This window comes from Schistocerca serialis, chromosome 1 (assembly GCF_023864345.2).
Source record: "Schistocerca serialis cubense isolate TAMUIC-IGC-003099 chromosome 1, iqSchSeri2.2, whole genome shotgun sequence".
NCBI classification, from domain to species: Eukaryota; Metazoa; Arthropoda; class Insecta; order Orthoptera; family Acrididae; genus Schistocerca; species Schistocerca serialis.
The window spans coordinates 811,598,929-811,612,256 of record NC_064638.1 but is presented as its reverse complement, the minus strand read 5'-3'; the positions used below and the strand labels follow the sequence as shown (position 1 = coordinate 811,612,256).

Genomic DNA, 13,328 nt, shown 5'->3' with positions numbered 1-13,328 from the left:
TTTCAGTTCTTAAATTAAATATGTATTCTTTGTAACATAACACATCCAAAAATAAAGAGAGAACCAACAAGCTTAAATTAAAGTTGTTCTCTTACTGTTCCATAATGAACCACCCACAATACAGCCCAACTACGTCGTCCTTAGGAATGGAACGATTCACTTGTTGTTTGCAAGCAACTGAAAATTGGGCTGACTGTTTTCAAGTGACTGGAAGCTACTGCAAAGGGGTTGTTGAGAGAGCTACCAAGAAACATGTACCAGAAATAGGAAAGGTACATCCAATGCTACACTATCGCGTGGATGTTGTCTGCTCCACAGGGAGTACATGTCCATTTGACTGTGAGTGGCATGTTGGTGGTAGGTTTAGGGGCCCTTCTGGGGGGAGGAAGAGAACAGAGAGAACTCAGAGTATTGCTCACATTCCCTTTATCAACAAATTCAAATTGCTGTTTTCCACAGAAACTAAAACCATTGAACATACTTCACCTGTTGAGAAGCCTGCTGTATTTCATGTCAAGGGGAGGTGAGCACAAAAGGGCAAGGGTCCGTTAATCATCAGCAGTTCACAAACATGCAGTGAATAATGGTCCCCCCTTAGGGAAATGCCAGAAACGCATGAGAAGGAATACCCGATGCACCTAGTGTATATGCCTGGGGGGCCTCATTCAACATGCTGAATAGACTGTTTTGACAGCCAATTCAGGGACAAGGTGCAACCAACTGCTGACTGTGGAACACGTTAGAAAAACAATGCTGGTCACCTACGTTTCTAGCATTTGTAGACTTAGAGAAAGCTTTTGACAATGTTGACTGGAATACTCTCTTTCAAATTCTAAAGGTGGCAGGGGTAAAATACAGGGAGCGAAAGGCATTTACAACATGTACAGAAAGCAGATGGCAGTTATAAGAGTCGAGGGACATGAAAGGGAGCAGTGGTTGGGAAGGGAGTGAGACAGGGTTGTAGCCTCTCCCCGATGCTATTCAATCTCTATATTGAGCAAGCAGTAAAGGAAACAAAAGAAAAGTTAGGAGTAGGTATTAAAATCCACGGAGAAGAAATAAAAACTTTGAGGTTCACCGATGACATTGTAATTCTGTCAGAGACAGCAAAGGACTTGGAAGAGCAGCTGAATGGAATGGACAGTGTCTTGAAAGGAGGGTATAAGATGAACATCAACAAAAGCAAAATGAGGATAATGGAATGTAATCGAATTAAGTCAGGTGATGCTGAGGGAATTAGATTAGGCAATGAGACACTTAAAATAGTAAAGAAGTTTTGCTATTTGGGGAGCAAAATAACTGATGATGGTCGAAGTACAGAGGATATAAAATGTAGACCGGCAATGGCAAGGAAAGCGTTTCTGAAGAAGAGAAATTTGTTAACATCAAGTATAGATTTAAGTGTCAGGAAGTCGTTTCTGAAAGTATTTGTATGGAGTGTAGCCATGTATGGAAGTGAAACATGGACAATAAATAGTTTGGACAAGAAGAGAATAGAAGCTTTCGAAATGTGATGCTACAGAAGAATGCTGAAGATTAGATGGGTAGATCACATAACTAATGAGGAGGTATTGAATAGAATTGGGGAGAAGAGGAGTTTGTGGCACAACTTGACTAGAAGAAGGGATCGGTTGGTAGGACATGTTCTGAGGCATCAAGGGATCACCAGTTTAGTACTAGAGGACAGGGTGGAGGGTAAAAATTGTAGAGGGAGACCAAGAGATGAATACACTAAGCAGATTCAGAAGGATGTAGGCTGCAGTAGGTACGCGGGGAGATGAAGAAGCTTGCACAGGATAGAGTAGCATGGAGAGCTGCATCAAACCAGTCACAAGACTGAAGACCACAACAACAACAACGACAACAGTCACCTGTGCTTTGAGGACAAATTAGCTCATTCCAGCAACCGGCAGACAAGGTGGAGAAGATCAGCCTTTCTCTTGGAACTTCAATGAAGTTCACATTCTGCAGTACTGTCCCCTGAACTAATTATGTGGCCCCCTGATTCTGAGCCAAATGGAAGGCTTGAAGCAGTGACTTCAAAGCTTCTGTGACAAGCTACGCTGCAACGTCCTAGTCTTACTCCATTAAGATGAGAACTGTAGGAGCCTTCTAAATGGGTCACATGGATGCTACACTTCAGAGGCTGCTACAAAAGTAGATGATCGTGTCTGGGTTGCACACACGGAAATTTTTTAGATTAGGCAACTCTTTAGGTGATGAGAGCTGTAGGAGGCCTTGAATTATTCATGTAAGATCCAAAGAAATGCCCCCACAGACAAGACTACAAATATTCCAGTGATCAACTGCCAAAGCATTCACAGCACTGCACAGACAAGATTTTTATAATACTAGTGATCAACTGGCGGAGCATTATCAAGAAAGCATCAAAGTCTGAGACACTCCTAAAAACATAGGAGATCATATAATACAAGGAGCAAACCCACAAACAAACAACAGTACCTTCACTTTGATAGCTGCCATCCATCCCACACCAAACGCTCCCTTCCCTACAGCCTAGGTATTCGTGGCAAACGTATCTGCTCCAGTGACGAATCCCTCAACAATTACACCAATAACCTGACCAGTGCTTTCCTCTCCCGCAACTATCCTGCAGACCTTGTCCACAAACAGATCTCCCGAGCAATACATTCCTCCCCGTCCAACAACAATGTTCCTACCCCCAGACCACCCCCTTGTCACCCAATATTATCCTGGCCTCGAATACATCAACAAATTACTCCGCCAGGGACATGACTTTCTCAAGTCAACCCCTGAAATGAGATCATCCCTTGACAAAATTCTCCCCACACCACCCAGAGTTGCCTTTCGTCGCCCCCCTAACCTCCGTAACATCCTTGTTAAACCCTACAATATTCCCAGACTACCTTCTCAACCCAGCGGTTCCTACCCCTGTAACCGACCCCACTGCAAAACCTGCCCCATGCATCCCCCCACAACCACCTACTCCAGCCCCACTACTGGTAAAACATACACAATTCAAGGCAGGGCCACGTGTGAAACTACACATATCATTTATCAGCTGACATGCCTGCACTGCACAGCCTTTTACATCAGTATGACAACAACTAAACTGGCTGAACGCATGAACAGACACAGACGAACTGTCTGCCTAGGAGATGTCCAATACCCAATAGTGGAGCATGCCCTCCAGCATAATTCTAGGGCCGGCCGGAGTGGCTGTGCGGTTCTAGGCGCTACAGTCTGGAACCGAGCGACCACTACGGTTGCAGGTTCGAATCCTGCCTCGGGCATGGATGTGTGTGATGTCCTTAGGTTAGTTAGGTTTAATTAGTTCTAAGTTCTAGGTGACTTACGACCTCAGAAGTTAAGTCGCATAGTGCTCAGAGCCATTTGAACCATAATTCTAGGGACCTAGGAACCTGCTACACCGTATGTGCCATTTGGCTTCTCCCACCCAACACCAGTCCCTCTGAACTGCGGAGATGGGAACTTGTACTCCAACACATCCTCTTATCCCGCCATCCCCCTGGACTGAACCTACATTAAACAACCTCACTCCCATTTACTCTTCAGTCTTCTCCTCTTTCCCTTTCCTCTGTAGCCATTCACGCATCTTTTCATCCTACATAGTTGTGGTTATCTTTATACTATATACCTCTTTACTTCTGTATGCATCCTCTTTGGTTTGAAGCTGGCACAGTACTTACAGTAGAATATCTTTGGCTTCCCTCTGACAACCATGCCTCCATCCTTGCTACCCTCCCTGTTTTCCTTTCCCTGTTGCTTCATAACCTGGGTTGTGAGTAACTAAATCCACTTTCCCTTCTTCCCTTTCTTTCCCCTCTCCCCTACCTGATGAAGGAACATTTGTTCCGAAAGCTAGGAACGTAAATTTTCGGTTCTGTTTTTTGTGTATCTATCGGCTGTACTGAGCTGAGGTAAGTACTGGCCAGCCTCTCTATCTCTTTGTTAGTATTTGTTTAAAAATATTGTGGGGATCATATACCAAAACCGCCCCTAGGGGTGAGGAAGAGGATGAGAAGATTTGACATGTAAAAATATTCTGTAATGATTGATATTTGTAGCAAATCTATATTTTTCCAGGCTGCTAGACTTATCAGTGGCAGTTATGACAAATAAATAAGGGGTGCAAAGACACTGACATATCAGCATATTTCTATTATGCCTGAAGGAATTTCTACCACAACTGACACACATATCACTTGATGTCTTTAAAAATTAACTGGTACAGTAAGACATTCCTAACACATCTATTGTTTAGTGTTTGGGTTAAAAAAGTATAACTCAGGAATGCCTGGAGCAATTACAATCAATTGTGGTATATACATGGCTCATTACTTGCATAAAGAAGCTGTGGGATTACTACTCCATTACCACTAGGGGTGGCAGTGATGATGAGAAAGAGTGATATGTACAAACATTCAAAAATAAAATGTTGGCATTTGTTCCCTGTAATTATTTGACTTGGAATACTTCAAATCTATGAAGCATAGTCAGTCTCTCATTTGTGTTACAAAATGCATCAACCACATCAGGTTTCAGACCCAAGATCATGCCACATGGCTCAGTACTACAGATGTATTTAACACCTTCTCTAGAGTCACATGATGTAAAACAGCAAAGAATCAGTCGCTAGAGATCTGGAGGAAGTGTGTGTACAAATATGTGTGAAATATGTTAAATATATGTGGAAGTGAATATTCATCTCTCTCTCTCTCTCTCTCTCTCTCTCTCTCTCTCTCTCTCTCTGTGTGTGTGTGTGTGTGTGTGTGTGTGTGTGTGCGTGTTTGTAAAAAGAGGCATTGCATTGCAAAAGACAAAAGAGGCAAAGCTAGTATGGAATATAATGGCAACAAACAAACCTGACCTCTTTGAGAATGACCATGTTGAAACTGGTATCAGTGATATGAAGCAGCTATAGCAATAATGGTTACCAAGTTACAAAGGACAGCTAAATAATGAGAAATATTTACATCTTCTGCAAGCGAGATAACGAAGCAGTAATGCCACATCTCGTGGAAGAACTAGAAATATTTTGCCAAGGGCAGAAGCATCTCCTGGAACTGTGATCAAAAGTTAGAAGAATATGAACTACATAAATGTGTACCTAGTCAACAGTTCATGATAGGAGGAACCCTACATAGCATACAGTCTCTGTAAAGGAACTTCTAAAGAAACAATGACTATTTCATAACAGAGCTATAGTCAGGCAAATGTTAAATTGCGCTGTCAAAATGCATAGTGCAAAACCCTTCAACAATTACCTTAGCAGAATCCATGAAGATACTTCTCACAAACCACAAATAAGCTCTGGTCATATGTAAAGGCTGTCAATAACACCAAAGTTAGTGTCCTGATACTCGAGAACGACAGAGGAACCAAATTGAATGTAGCAAAGGAGAAGCAGAAATGTTTAACTTCATTTTCAAAATGTTCTTTTGTACATGAAGATCCAGGAATACTGCCCTAGTTTAATTCTCGCACCACTGCAAAAATGACTGATATAGATAGTGGTGTCAGTGGTGTTGAGAAATGATTGAAATCACTAAAATTGGATAAAGCTCCAGGGAATTTCTATCAGATTCCACACAGAATTTGCATTTGAGTGAACCCCTTTTTTTTAACTGTAAAATACCATACATCTCTCAAATGAGAAACTGCCCAGTAGTTGGAAGAAAGCACACACTGCATCCACCAACAAGAAGAGAGGCAGAAGTGATTCACAAAAGTGTGACCCAATACCTTTAACATTCACCTGTTGTACAATCTTATAACATATTCTGAGCTCACATGTAATGAATTATCTCAACCAGAATGACACATTCTATGTCAATTAGCACAGTTTTTGAAAACATCTGTCATTTGAAACAAAACTCCACTTTTCTGATGACATCCTAGAAGCAATGGCATAAGTCAGTCAGACAGATGCAGTATTTCTTGACTTCTGAAAAACATTTGAGTCAGTACCACACCAACAATACCCCAGGAAAGGATGTTTGAATCATTGCTGTTAATGTTGTATATTAATGACATAGCAGACAATATTAATAGTGCCCTCAGATTGTTAGCAGGTGATGTTATCTGTAACAAAGTATTGTCTGAAAATAAGCTTGACTTCTGAAAAACATTTGAGTCAGTACCACACCAACAATACCCCAGGAAAGGATGTTTGAATCATTGCTGTTAATGTTGTGTATTAATGACATAGCAGACAATATTAATAGTGCCCTCAGATTGTTAGCAGGTGATGTTATCTGTAACAAAGTATTGTCTGAAAATAAGCTGCATACATACTCAGTCAGATCTTGATAAGATATCAATGTGGTGCAGATGTTGAAAATTTGCTTTACATGTTCAGAAATGTAACATTGCTTGTGTCATCAGATGAAAAAGCATAGGACCTATGATTAGTTTACGGTGAATGCATTAATTTAGTAATTAAAAATAAGTCAGTATTTTTATTTAAAAAACATTAAATACATATTATTTCCTATTTGTTAACAAATATGAAATTGAAATAAAAGTAGAAAAAAGTTGTTGCTTGCAAGATTCAAACTAGTGACAACAAAATTACCAGACACTTACATTATACACTGATCTATTGACAATTACAGTAAATAGATAGAAATGTTTTGTACTTCACCACATTCAGAAATCTTCTGACCTTCAAAGATGGCTGTTTAAGTCTTTCTGAGAATTGTGCTGTACTGCTTTGGGAAATTGATGTCTGGGTACTGACCTTTAAATCCTATAGGTATAATGAAAATCCAGGAGGGCCAGTCTGCAAGGTCTCATTGTAAATTCTAAGTCAAGCAGGTGGCAGACTTTGGTTCAGTGATAGGATACTGGAAAAATGCTACCCTTCTACAAAGGAGACTGCTTACAAAACACTTGTGGTCCCATCATAGAATATTACTCAAGTGTTGGGAGGGCCCATGGAGTCAGATCAATAGGATATATTGAACATGTATGAAGAATGGCAGCACAAATGGTCACAGGTTTGTTTGCTCCTCAGATGCCATGAGGGTGCTAAAACACGTAAACTAGCTGTTACTTGGAGATAGATATCAAAATATCCTATGAAACTACAGGGAGGAAGGGGGCATTTGCGGTCCCATCCAAATGCACAGGATTCAGAAGATACAGCATTATGAAAGGTGACACCTATTATCCCACAGGTTGCTTTCTTTCCAGAAGAGGCTGTGGCAATTTTAGCTCATTTCATGCTGCCCGTGTGGTATGTCCATCACAGACTGAAGTATATAATAGAGGGAAACATTCCACGTGGGAAAAATATATCTAAAAACAGAGATGATGTGACTTACCGAACGAAAGTGCTGGCAGGTCGATAGACACACAAACAAACACAAACATACACATGAAATTCAAGCTTTCGCAACAAACTGTTGCCTCATCAGGAAAGAGGGAAAGACAAAAGGATGTGGGTTTTAAGGGAGAGGGTAAGGAGTCATTCCAATCCCGGGAGCGGAAAGACTTACCTTAGGGGGAAAAAAGGGGTATACACTCGCACACACACACATATCCATCCGCACATACACAGACACAAGCAGACATTTGTAAAGGCAAAGAGTTTGGGCAGAGATGTCAGTCGAGGCGGAAGTACAGAGGCAAAGATGTTGTTGAAAGACAGGTGAGGTATGAGCGGCAGCAAATTGAAATTAGCGGAGATTGAGGCCTGGCGGGTAACGAGAAGAGAGGATATACTGAAGGGCAAGTTCCCATCTCCGGAGTTCTGACAGGTTGGTGTTAGTGGGAAGTATCCAGATAACCCGGACGGTGTAACACTGTGCCAAGATGTGCTGGCCGTGCACCAAGGCATGTTTAGCCACAGGGTGATCCTCATTACCAACAAACACTGTCTGCCTGTGTCCATTCATGCGAATGGACAGTTTGTTGCTGGTCATTCCCACATAGAAAGCTTCACAGTGTAGGCAGGTCAGTTGGTAAATCACGTGGGTGCTTTCACACGTGGCTCTGCCTTTGATCGTGTACACCTTCCGGGTTACAGGACTGGAGTAGGTGGTGGTGGGAGGGTGCATGGGACAGGTTTTACACCGGGGGTGGTTACAAGGGTAGGAGCCAGAGGGTAGGGAAGGTGGTTTGGGGATTTCATAGGGATGAACTAAGAGGTTACGAAGGTTAGGTGGACGGCAGAAAGACACTCTTGGTGGAGTGGGGAGGATTTCATGAAGGATGGATCTCATTTCAGGGCATGATTTGAGGAAGTCGTATCCCTGCTGGAGAGCCACATTCAGAGTCTGATCCAGTCCCGGAAAGTATCCTGTCACAAGTGGGGCACTTTTGGGGTTCTTCTGTGGGAGGTTCTGGGTTTGAGTAGATGAGGAAGTGGCTCTGGTTATTTGCTTCTGTACCAGGTCGGGAGGGTAGTTGCGGGATGCGAAAGCTGTTTTCAGGTTGTTGGTGTAATGGTTAAGGGATTCCGGACTGGAGCAGATTCGTTTGCCACGAAGACCTAGGCTGTAGGGAAGGGACCGTTTGATGTGGAATGGGTGGCAGCTGTCATAATGGAGGTACTGTTGCTTGTTGGTGGGTTTGATGTGGACGGACATGTGAAGCTGGCCATTGGACAGGTGGAGGTCAATGTCAAGGAAAGTGGCATGGGATTTGGAGTAGGACCAGGTGAATCTGATGGAACCAAAGGAGTTGTGGTTGGAGAGGAAATTCTGGAGTTCTTCTTCACTGTGAGTCCAGATCATGAAGTTTTATTTACATTCCCTCCGCAAACATGCCTTCGCCCTAGCCAGATTACGCTCCCATATTTTATTTTCTCAGGCTTGTCTGACATTTGGCATTACCCCCAAAGGCCTCACACTTAAAGTTCCCATCTCTGGCTGTAATCCTTCTTTCCATCAGTCCCTATACCAGTTCCAAACTGAACAATCCATTGCCCTCACCCACCTAATCCTTCACCTACACATCAACTCAGCCAATGAACACATTCGTCAACTTCTATCCTTATTAAAAGTCCTCAATCTTTCCTCTCCCACATCCACACCGGCTATTCAGACCATCCTCCTACAGGCCAATCGCAAATTAGAACAGCATGCCACCCTCCACCTCAAAAAACTATCCAATCTCCTGGTTTCCCACCTCCGGAAAGGCAACTCACTCACCCTTCACAACCTTTCCAGCAAACCTCAACCTCCTCTCATTGCACACAGACCCAGTGTCTCCCATCTACTCAATCTCCCACTTCCAGCTCCACTACCCCCAAAACCTCAAAATTCCAATCAAGACAATCTGGAACCACAACACCCTAATTCAGTAGTTAACCTTTCCCCCAAACCTCTCTCCCAATCCGAAACCTCTGTCCTATCCAAAGGCCTCACCGTCAGCCCCACTCCCAAATTCAACCAAACAGCCCTTGTCAAAGATTTACTGTCCTACACCCGTACTCTCTGCTGGAAATATCACTTTGCCATGAAGAAAAATGATCCTAATCCTACTCCTAATGGTCCAACTCCCCAAGACACTATCCAAATTGAACCCTGCCTGGAACAGTTCCGTCCTCCGTCACAGTGGGACCCACCTCCTCTTCCTCAAAATCACCCTCTCTAAACTTTCCAGGAATTTCTGACTTCCAGCCTTGCCTCTCAATCCTTCTTAAAAAACCTTAATCCTACTCCCAACATCACCACTGCTGAAGCCCAGGCTATCCGTGATCTGAAGGCTGACCGATCCATCGTCATTCTTCTGGCGGACAAGGGTTCCACAACCGTGGTACTTGATCGTTGGGAGTATGTGGCTGAGGGACTGCGTCAGCTTTCAGACAACACTACATACAAAGTTTGCCAAGGTAATCCCATTCCTGATGTTCAGGCAGAGCTTCAAGGAATCCTCAGAACCTTAGGCCCCCTACAAAACCTTTCACCTGACTCCATCAACCTCCTGACCCCACCAACACCCCGCACCCCTACCTTCTACCTTCTTCCTAAAATTCACAAACCCAATCATCCCAGCCGTCCCATTGTAGCTGGCTACCAAGCCCCCACATAACGTATCTCTGCCTACGTAGATCAACACCTTCAACCCATTACATGCAGTCTCCCATCCTTCATCAAAGACACCAACCACTTTCTCGAACGCCTAGAATCCCTACCCAGTCTGTTACCCCCGGAAACCATCCTTGTAACCATTGATGCGACTTCCTTATACACAAATATTCCGCACATCCAGGGCCTCGCTGCGATGGAGCACTTCCTTTCACGCCGATCACCTGCCACCCTACCAAAAACCTCTTTCCTCATTACCTTAGCCAGCTTCATCGTGACCCACAACTTGTTCACTTTCGAAGGGAACAGCCATGGGCACCAGGATGGCCCCCTCGTACGCCAACCTATTCATGGGTCGCTTAGAGGAAGCCTTCTTGGTTGCCCAGGCCTGCCAACCCAAAGTTTGGTACAGATTTATTGATGACATCTTCATGATCTGGACTCACAGTGAAGAAGAACTCCAGAATTTCCTCTCCAACCTCAACTCCTTTGGTTCCATCAGATTCACCTGGTCCTACTCCAAATCCCATGCCACTTTCCTTGACATTGACCTCCACCTGTCCAATGGCCAGCTTCACATGTCCGTCCACATCAAACCCACCAACAAGCAACAGTACCTCCATTATGACAGCTGCCACCCATTCCACATCAAACGGTCCCTTCCCTACAGCCTAGGTCTTCGTGGCAAACGAATCTGCTCCAGTCCGGAATCCCTTAACCATTACACCAACAACCTGAAAACAGCTTTCGCATCCCGCAACTACCCTTCCGACCTGGTACAGAAGCAAATAACCAGAGCCACTTCCTCATCTACTCAAACCCAGAACCTATACTAACAAAGAGATAGAGGGGCTGGCCAGTACTTACCTCAGCTCAGTACAGCCGATAGATACACATAAAACAGAACTGAAAATTTACATTCCTAGCTTTCGGAACTTTGTTCCTTCATCAGGGAGGAGAGAGGGGAAAAAAGGGAAGAAGGGAAAGTGGATTCAGTTACTCACAACCCAGGTTATGAAGCAACAGGGAAAGGTAAACAGGGAGGGTAGCAAGGATGGAGGCATGGTTATCAGAGGGAAGCCAAAGATATTCTACTGTAAGTACTGTGCCAGCTTCAAACCAAAGAGGATGCATACAGAAGTAAAGAGGTATATAGTATAAAGATAAACACAACTATGTAGGAGGAAAAGATGCGTGAATGGCTAAAGAGGAAAGGGAAAGAGGAGAAGACTGAAGAGTGAATGGGAGTGAGGTTGTTTAACGTAGGTTCAGTCCAGGGGGATGGCGGGATGAAAGGATGTGTTGGAGTGCAAGTTCCCATCTCCGCAGTTCAGAGGGACTGGTGTTGGGTGGGAGAAGCCAAATGGCACATACGGTGTAGCAGGTTCCTAGGTCCCTAGAATTATGCTGGAGGGCATGCTCCGCTACTGGGTATTGGGCAACTCCTAGGCGGACAGTTCGTCTGTGTCCGTTCATGCGCTCAGCCAGTTTGGTTGTTGTCATGCCGATGTAAAAGGCTGTGCAGTGCAGGCATGTCAGTTGATAAATGACATGTGTAGTTTCACACGTAGCCCTGCCTTGAATTGTGTATGTTTTACCAGTAGCGGGGCTGGAGTAGGTGGTTGTGGGGGGATGCATGGGGCAGGTTTTGCAGCGGGGTCGGTTACAGGGGTAGGAACCGCTGGGTAGAGAAGGTAGTCTGGGAATATTGTAGGGTTTAACAAGGATGTTACGGAGGTTAGGGGGGCGACGAAAGGCAACTCTGGGTGGTGTGGGGAGAATTTTGTCAAGGGATGATCTCATTTCAGGGGTTGACTTGAGAAAGTCATATCCCTGGCGGAGTAATTTGTTGATGTTTTCGAGGCCAGGATAATATTGGGTGACAAGGGGGATGCTTGGTATAGGTTTATAGATGACATCTTTGTGGTCTGGACTCATGGTGAAGAAACACTCCTTAATTTCCTCCATAACCTCAACTCCTTTTCGAATCTGAATTTCACCTGGTCCTTCTCCAAAACCCAAGCCACCTTCCTGGATGTTGACCTTCATCTTGTTGAAGCTCACATCCACACCTCTGTCCATATCAAACCCACAAACAAACAACAGTACCTTCACTTTGATAGCTGCCATCCTTTCCACATCAAACGCTCCCTTCCCTACAGCCTAGGTATTCGTGGCAAACGTATCTGCTCCAGTGACGAATCCCTCAACAACTACACCAATAACCTGACCAGTGCTTTCCTCTCCTGCAACTATCCTGCAGACCTTGTCCACAAACAGATTTCCCGAGCAATACATTCCTCCCCGTCCAACAACAATGTTCCTACCCCCAGACCACACAGAAGCATCCCCCTTGTCACCCAATATTATCCTGGCCTCGAAAACATCAACAAATTACTCCGCCAGGGATATGACTTTCTCAAGTCAACCCCTGAAATGAGATCATCCCTTGACAAAATTCTCCCCACACCACCCAGAGTTGCCTTTCGTCGCCCCCCTAACCTCCGTAACATCCTTGTTAAACCCTACAATATTCCCAGACTACCTTCTCTACCCAGCGGTTCCTACCCCTGTAACCGACCCCGCTGCAAAACCTGCCCCATGCATCCCCCCACAACCACCTACTCCAGCCCCGCTACTGGTAAAACATACACAATTCAAGGCAGGGCTACGTGTGAAACTACACATGTCATTTATCAACTGACATGCCTGCACTGCACAGCCTTTTACATCGGCATGACAACAACCAAACTGGCTGAGCGCATGAACGGACACAGACGAACTGTCCGCCTAGGAGATGCCCAATACCCAGTAGCGGAGCATGCCCTCCAGCATAATTCTAGGGACCTAGGAACCTGCTACACCGTATGTGCCATTTGGCTTCTCCCACCCAACACCAGTCCCTCTGAACTGCGGAGATGGGAACTTGCACTCCAACACATCCTTTCATCCCGCCATCCCCCTGGACTGAACCTACGTTAAACAACCTCACTCCCATTCACTCTTCAGTCTTCTCCTCTTTCCCTTTCCTCTTTAGCCATTCACGCATCTTTTCCTCCTACATAGTTGTGTTTATCTTTATACTATATACCTCTTTACTTCTGTATGCATCCTCTTTGGTTTGAAGCTGGCACAGTACTTACAGTAGAATATCTTTGGCTTCCCTCTGATAACCATGCCTCCATCCTTGCTACCCTCCCTGTTTACCTTTCCCTGTTGCTTCATAACCTGGGTTGTGAGTAACTGAATCCACTTTCCCTTCTTCCCTTTTTTCCCCTCTCTCCTCCC

General features: G+C 44.5%; 1 protein-coding gene across 1 annotated transcript in view; it reads right to left on the bottom strand.

Moving 5' to 3' along the window:
* The window catches only part of LOC126484199 (zinc finger and SCAN domain-containing protein 12-like), a 65,753-nt gene that overhangs the window by 23,456 nt on the left and 28,969 nt on the right, over window positions 1-13,328 (bottom strand). The gene's annotated exons all lie outside the window — the stretch shown is intronic.